Raw genomic sequence first — 8,433 nt, forward strand, 5'->3', positions numbered from 1 at the left:
ACAGAGCTGGCTGAATGGCCTCCCTCATTAGAATTATTCTGATAAGTTTTTCAAAGAACGTTATGCAGAATTACAGAGAAGTGACATAGTGTTCATGCCACCCCATCCTGTCCCCTTTATCCACTCTCTCCACCAGCCTGGGCGGAACTGTTGACACTGTCTCTATTTCACTCACTGTCTCTGGTAGTACATTCCACACACTCACAACCCTCCGTACAATCTCCATCCCCATCTCATAGAATCCCTACAGTGCAGAAGGAGGCCACTCAGCCCATCGAGTCTGCACCGACCACAATCCCACCCAGGCCCTATCCTCACAACCCCATGCATCTAGCCTAGCTAGTCCCCCTGACACTTAGGAGCAATTTAGCATGGCCAATCCACCTAACCCATACATCTTTCGCACTGTGGGAGGAAAGTGGAGCACCCGGAGGAAACCCACGCAGACACGGGGAGAATGTGTAAACTCCGTACAGACAGTGACCCAAGCTGGGGATCGAACCCGGGTCCCTGGCGCTGTGAGGCAGCAGTGCTAACCACTGTGCCACCATGCCGCCCGGTCCTAAATCTTTTCCAATTCATCTCCTATCCCTGCCCCCCACTCAAGACCTTCAATCATTGGAAACAGTCTGTTTACCTCTCCTTCTCCTGTTCCTTTATCATTGGTCGGATTACTCCACTAATCTCCAAGTAGAAAGAGCTCCACCTTGTCAATTCTATTCTCATTCCAGGCCGCATCCTCCTGAGTCTTCTATCTTAATTCCTTCGTGGGACATGGGCGTCGCTGGCTTGGCCAGCATTTATTGCCCATCCCTGGTTGCCCTTGGAGGGCAGTTGAGAGTCAACCACATTGCTGTGGCTCTGGAGTCACATGTAGACCAGACCGGGTAAGGACGGCAGATTTCCTTCCATAAAGAGTGTTAGTGAACCAGATGGGTTTTTACAGTAATCAATGACAGTTTCATGGTCACCATTACCGAGACTAGCTTTACATTCCAGATTTATTCATTGAATTTCAATTCCACCAGCTGCTGTGGTGGGATTTGACCCGTGTCAACACAGCATTAACCTGAGTTTCTGGATTACAACCTGAGAGTCGATGTATTGGCCTGAAGTGCCCAGGAAGGAGTCTGATCGGAGGCCTGGTCAGTTTAATGAGCCCCCCCCCACCCCCCAAGCCGCCACATCACATCCTCCTCTCTTGTTCTTTACCTCTTCACATAACATTGACACATTGACTATCTCCCTTGGATTGGATACAGTGAGTGTGAACACTTGCAGCCTCACCTTCCCCGAGAGGCTCATTTCTCACTGAAAATGTCAGATTCGTACTTTTAAAATCTCTTCAGACAGCAGTTCTGGTCACTGGGGGCTGGGTTTAGATGTTCTGGTCACTAGGGGCTGGGTTTAGATGTTCTGGTCACTAGGGGCTGGGTTTAGATGTTCTGGTCACTATGGGCCGGGTTTAGATGATGTTCTGGTCACTATGGGCTGGGTTTAGATGTTCTGGTCACTATGGGCTGTGTATAGGTGTTGTTCTTGTTACAATGGGCTGGGTTTAGATGTTCTGGTCACTGGGGGCTGGGTTTAGATCTTGTTCTGGTCACTGGGGGCTGGGTTTAGATGTTCTGGTCACTATGGGTTGGGTTTGGATGTTGTTCTGGTCACTATGGGCTGGGTTTGGATGTTGTTCTGGTCACTCGGAGCTGGGTTTGGATGTTCTGGTCACTAGGGGCTGGGTTTAGATGTTTTGGACACTATGGGTTGGGTTTGGATGATGTTCTGGTCACTATGGGCTGGGTTTGGATGTTCTGGACACTCGGGGCTGGGTTTGGATGTTCTGGTCACTGTGGGCTGGGTTTAGATGTTCTAGTCACTAGGGGCATGGTTTTAGATGTTCTGGTCACTATGGGTTGGGTTTGGATGATAGGACGGCACGGTAGCACAGTGGTTAGCACTGCTGCTTCACAACTCCAGGGACCTGGGTTCGATTCCCGGCTTGGATCACTGTCTGTGTGGAGTTTGCACATTCTCCTCGTGTCTGCATGGGTTTCCTGCGGGTGCTCCAGTTTCCTCCCACAGTCCAAAGATGTGCGGGTTAGGTTGATTGGCCATGCTAAAAAACAAATTGCCCTTAGTGTCCTGAGATGTGTAGGTTAGAGGGATTAGTGGGTAAATATGTAGGGATATGGGGGTAGGGCCTGGGTGGGATTGTGGTTGGTGCAGACTCGATGGGCCGAATGGCCTCTTTCTGGACTGTAGGATTTCTGTGATTTCTATGATTTCTATGTTCTGGTCACTAGGGGGTGGGTTTAGATGATGTTCTGCTCACTATGGGCTGGGTTTGGATGTTCTGGTCACTATGGGCTGGGTTTAGATGTTCTGGTCACTAGGGGCTGGGTTTAGATGATGTTCTGCTCACTATGGGCTGGGTTTAGATGTTCTGGTCACTATGGGCTGGGTTTAGATGTTCTGGTCACTAGGGGCTGGGTTTAGCTGATGTTCTGGTCACTATGGGCTGGGTTTAGATGATGTTCTGCTCACTATGGGCTGGGTTTAGATGTTCTGGTCACTAGGGGCTGGGTTTAGATGTTCTGGTCACTAGGGGCTGGGTTTAGATGTTCTGGTCACTATGGGCTGGATTTGGGTGATGTTCTGCTCACTATGGGCTGCGTTTGGATGTTCTGGTCACTAGGGGCTGGGTTTAGATGTTCTGGTCACTAGGGGCTGGGTTTAGATGTTCTGGTCACTATGGGCTGGGTTTAGATGATGTTCTGGTCACTAGGGGCTGGGTTTAGATGATGTTCTGGTCACTAGGGGCTGGGTTTAGATGATGTTCTGGTCACTAGGGGCTGGGTTTGGTTGCTCTGCTCACAATGGGCTGGGTTTAGATGATGTTCTGGTCACTACAGGCTGGGTTTAGATGATGTTCTGGTCACTTGGGGCTGAGTTTGGATGATGTTCTGGTCACTATGGGCTGGGTTTAGGTGATGTTCTGATCACTAGGGGCTGGGTTTAGATGATGTTCTGGTCACCATGGGCTGGGTTTAGATGATCTGCTCACTAGGGGCTGGGTTTGGTTGTTCTGCTCACAATGGGCTGGGTTTAGATGATGTTCTGGTCACAATGGGCTGGGTTTGGATGTTCTGGTCACTAGGGGTTGGGTTTGGAAGTTGCTATGGTCACTACGGGCTGGGTTTGGATGTTCTGGTCACTAGGGGTTGGGTTTGGAAGTTGCTCTGGTCACTATGGGCTGGGTTTAGATGATGTTCTGGTCACTATGGGCTGGGTTTAGGTGATGTTCTGGTCACTATGGGCTGGGTTTAGATGATCTGGTCACTAGGGCCTGGGTTTGGATGTTCTGGTCACTATGGTAGGGTTTAGATGATGTTCTGGTCATTAGGGGCTGGGTTTAGATGTTCTGGACACTATGGGTTGGGTTTGGATGATGTTCTGGTCACTTTGGGCTGGGTTTGGATGTTCTGGACACTATAAGTTAAATTTAAATGATGTTCTGGTCACTAGGGGCTGGGTTTGGATGATGTTCTGGTCATTATGGGCTGGGTTTAGATGATGGTGTGGTCACTCGGGGCTGGGTTTAGATGTTCTGGACACTAGGGGCTGGGTTTGGATGTTCTGGTCACTAGGGGCTGGGTTTGGATGATTGTCTGGTCACTAGGGACTGGGTTTAGATGATGTTCTGGTCATTATGGGCTGGGTTTAGATGATCTGGTCAGTAGGGCCTGGGTTTGGATGTTCTGCTCACAATGGGCTGGGTTTAGATTATCTGGTCACTAGGGGCTGGGTTTGGTTGCTCTGCTCACAATGGGCTGGGTTTAGATGATGTTCTGGTCACTACAGGCTGGGTTTAGATGATGTTCTGGTCACTTGGGGCTGAGTTTGGATGATGTTCTGGTCACTATGGGCTGGGTTTGGATGTTCTGGTCACTATGGGCTGGGTTTAGATGTTCTGGACACTATGGGTTGGGTTTGGAGGATGTTCTGGTCACTAGGGGCTGGGCTTAGATGATGTTCTGGTCACGCGGGGCTGGGTTTGGATGATGTTCTGGTCACTATGGGCTGAGTTTGGATGATGTTCTGGTCACTATGGGCTGGGTTGGATGTTCTGGTCGCTCGGGGCTGGGTTTAGATGTTCTGGTCACTATGGGCTGGGTTTAAATGATGTTCTGGTCACTATGGGCTGGGTTTGGATGTTCTGGTCACTATGGGCTGGGTTTGGATGTTCTGGTCACTATGGGCTGGGTTTGGATGATGTTCTGGTCACTATGGGCTGGGTTTGGATGTTCTGGTCACTAGGGGCTGGGTTTGGATGATGTTCGGGTCACTATGGACTGGGTTTGGATGATGTTCTGATCACTATGGGCTGGGTTTGGATGATGTTCTGGTCACTATGGGCTGGGTTTGGGTGATGTTCTGGTCACTGGGGGCTGGGTTTGGATGTTCTGGTCACTATGGGCTGGATTTGGGTGGCTTCTCAATCAACTCTCTGCAGCTTCTCCATTCGGAGTGCGCACCTTTAATTGCTCACCTGGGGCCGAGTCAGCGGCAGGTGCGCATGCGCGGCCAGGTAGGCGCGCCGCCAATGCGCAGGCGCGGGGCTGGGTGGTCAGAAAGCTGCAAGTTTTTAATTTGAAACTTTTTGTAAATCAGAAAAACGGAGAAAATCCGGGGGACTCTTCCTGGATATCAGCAGCTGGAGGGGCTGGGGGTCTCAGTGGGGTCACCCACTTCTGGACTGAGGCAAAAGGTTCACAATCCTCCAATTACTTATTGATGCTGGAATCCCCCTGTGGCTGGGATCCACCCTGTGTCTGGAATCCCCCTGTGGCTGGGATCTCCCCTGTGGCTGGGATCCACCCTGTGTCTGGAATCCCCCTGTGGCTGGGATCCACCCTGTGTCTGGAATCCCCCTGTGGCTGGGATCCCCCCTGTGGCTGGAATCCCCCTGTGGCTGGGATCCACCCTGTGTCTGGAATCCCCCTGTGGCTGGGATCCCCCCTGTGGCTGGACTCTCCCCTGTGTTTGGGATCTGCCTCAAACTCTCCCTCTATCCCTTTGCAATTCACTCTCCTGGAATCATTGGTTGAAGTTTTAATGAATGAAACTTTCTTGGAGCTGAAATGTTCTCAGTTTACTTTCTGTAAAAAATAGCTGGAGTGAATGTCAAGGAAAGTGTGAGGGGCCTCGAGGAAGAGTTTAATTATTGGCTGTAAAACATGTGGAAAAGTTAAAGGGGGAGGCAGGAGGGGGAAAACATGTGGAATTCGCTGCTCCAAGGGGGAAGTACACGGAATTGTCATTTTAATTGGGGTTTGGTCAGGATGTAACAGCAGAGCATAAGGAAAAAGTCTCACCCCCCTCCCCCACAACCTCCCCATCCGCGTAACCTTCTCCCCCATCCGCGTAACCTTCTCCCCCATCCGCGTAACCTTCTCCCCCATCCGCGTAACCTTCTCCCCCATCCGCGTAACCTTCTCCCCCATCCGCGTAACCTTCTCCCCCATCCGCGTAACCTTCTCCCCCATCCGCGTAACCTTCTCCCCCATCCGCGTAACCTTCTCCCCCATCCGCGTAACCTTCTCCCCCATCCGCGTAACCTTCTCCCCCATCCGCGTAACCTTCTCCCCCATCCGCGTAACCCTCTCCCCCATCCGCGTAACCTTCTCCCCCATCCACGTAACCTTCTCCCCCATCCGCGTAACCTTCTCCCCCATCCGCGTAACCTTCTCCCCCATCCGCGTAACCTTCTCCCCCATCCGCGCAACCTTCTCCCCCATCCGCGCAACCTTCTCCCCCATCCGCGCAACCTTCTCCCCCATCCGCGCAACCTTCTCCCCCATCCGCGCAACCTTCTCCCCCATCCGCGTAACCTTCTCCCCCATCCGCGTAACCTTCTCCCCCATCCGCGTAACCTTCTCCCCCATCCGCGTAACCTTCTCCCCCATCCGCGTAACCTTCTCCCCCATCCGCGTAACCTTCTCCCCCATCCGCGTAACCTTCTCCCCCATCCGCGTAACCTTCTCCCCCATCCGCGTAACCTTCTCCCCCATCCGCGTAACCTTCTCCCCCATCCGCGTAACCTTCTCCCCCATCCGCGTAACCTTCTCCCCCATCCGCGTAACCTTCTCCCCCATCCGCGTAACCTTCTCCCCCATCCGCGTAACCTTCTCCCCCATCCGCGTAACCTTCTCCCCCATCCGCGTAACCTTCTCCCCCATCCGCGTAACCTTCTCCCCCATCCGCGTAACCTTCTCCCCCATCCGCGTAACCTTCTCCCCCATCCGCGTAACCTTCTCCCCCATCCGCGTAACCTTCTCCCCCATCCGCGTAACCTTCTCCCCCATCCGCGTAACCTTCTCCCCCATCCGCGTAACCTTCTCCCCCATCCGCGTAACCTTCTCCCCCATCCGCGTAACCTTCTCCCCCATCCGCGTAACCTTCTCCCCCATCCGCGTAACCTTCTCCCCCATCCGCGTAACCTTCTCCCCCATCCGCGTAACCTTCTCCCCCATCCGCGTAACCTTCTCCCCCATCCGCGTAACCTTCTCCCCCATCCGCGTAACCTTCTCCCCCATCCGCGTAACCTTCTCCCCCATCCGCGTAACCTTCTCCCCCATCCGCGTAACCTTCTCCCCCATCCGCGTAACCTTCTCCCCCATCCGCGTAACCTTCTCCCCCATCCGCGTAACCTTCTCCCCCATCCGCGTAACCTTCTCCCCCATCCGCGTAACCTTCTCCCCCATCCGCGTAACCTTCTCCCCCATCCGCGTAACCTTCTCCGCCCCAGTAACCTCCCCCATTCCCGTAACCCTTTCCCCCCCATCCCCGTAACCCTTTTCCCCCCATCCCCGTAACCCTTTTCCCCCCATCCCCGTAACCCTTTTCCCCCCCATCCCCGTAACCCTTTTCCCCCCCATCCCCGTAACCCTTTTCCCCCCCATCCCCGTAACCCTTTTCCCCCCCATCCCCGTAACCCTTTTCCCCCCATCCCCGTAACCCTTTTCCCCCCCATCCCCGTAACCCTTTTCCCCCCCATCCCCGTAACCCTTTTCCCCCCCATCCCCGTAACCCTTTTCCCCCCCATCCCCGTAACCCTTTTCCCCCCCATCCCCGTAACCCTTTTCCCCCCCATCCCCGTAACCCTTTTCCCCCCCATCCCCGTAACCCTTTTCCCCCCCATCCCCGTAACCCTTTTCCCCCCCATCCCCGTAACCCTTTTCCCCCCCATCCCCGTAACCCTTTTCCCCCCCATCCCCGTAACCCTTTTCCCCCCCATCCCCGTAACCCTTTTCCCCCCCATCCCCGTAACCCTTTTCCCCCCCATCCCCGTAACCCTTTTCCCCCCCATCCCCGTAACCCTTTTCCCCCCCATCCCCGTAACCCTTTTCCCCCCCATCCCCGTAACCCTTTTCCCCCCCATCCCCGTAACCCTTTTCCCCCCCATCCCCGTAACCCTTTTCCCCCCCATCCCCGTAACCCTTTTCCCCCCCATCCCCGTAACCCTTTTCCCCCCATCCCCGTAACCCTTTTCCCCCCCATCCCCGTAACCCTTTTCCCCCCCATCCCCGTAACCCTTTTCCCCCCCATCCCCGTAACCCTTTTCCCCCCCATCCCCGTAACCCTTTTCCCCCCCATCCCCGTAACCCTTTTCCCCCCCATCCCCGTAACCCTTTTCCCCCCCATCCCCGTAACCCTTTTCCCCCCCATCCCCGTAACCCTTTTCCCCCCCATCCCCGTAACCCTTTTCCCCCCCATCCCCGTAACCCTTTTCCCCCCCATCCCCGTAACCCTTTTCCCCCCCATCCCCGTAACCCTTTTCCCCCCCATCCCCGTAACCCTTTCCCCCCCATCCCCGTAACCCTTTTTCCCCCCCATCCCCGTAACCCGTTTCCCCCCATCCCCGTAACCCTTTTCCCACCCATCCCCGTAACCCTTTTCCCCCCCATCCCCGTAACCCTTTTCCCACCCATCCCCGTAACCCTTTTCCCACCCATCCCCGTAACCCTTTTCCCACCCATCCCCGTAACCCTTTTCCCCCCCATCCCCGTAACCCTTTTCCCCCCCATCCCCGTAACCCTTTTCCCCCCCATCCCCGTAACCCTTTTCCCCCCCATCCCCGTAACCCTTTTCCCCCCATCCCCGTAACCCTTTTCCCCCCCATCCCCGTAACCCTTTTCCCCCCCATCCCCGTAACCCTTTTCCCCCCCATCCCCGTAACCCTTTTCCCCCCCATCCCCGTAACCCTTTTCCCCCCCATCCCCGTAACCCTTTTCCCCCCCATCCCCGTAACCCTTTTCCCCCCCATCCCCGTAACCCTTTTCCCCCCCATCCCCGTAACCCTTTTCCCCCCCATCCCCGTAACCCTTTTCCCCCCCATCCCCGTAACCCTTTTCCCCCCCATCCCCGTAACCC

The sequence above is a fragment of the Mustelus asterias genome, chromosome 19 (assembly GCF_964213995.1).
Source record: "Mustelus asterias chromosome 19, sMusAst1.hap1.1, whole genome shotgun sequence".
NCBI lineage: Eukaryota > Metazoa > Chordata > Chondrichthyes > Carcharhiniformes > Triakidae > Mustelus > Mustelus asterias.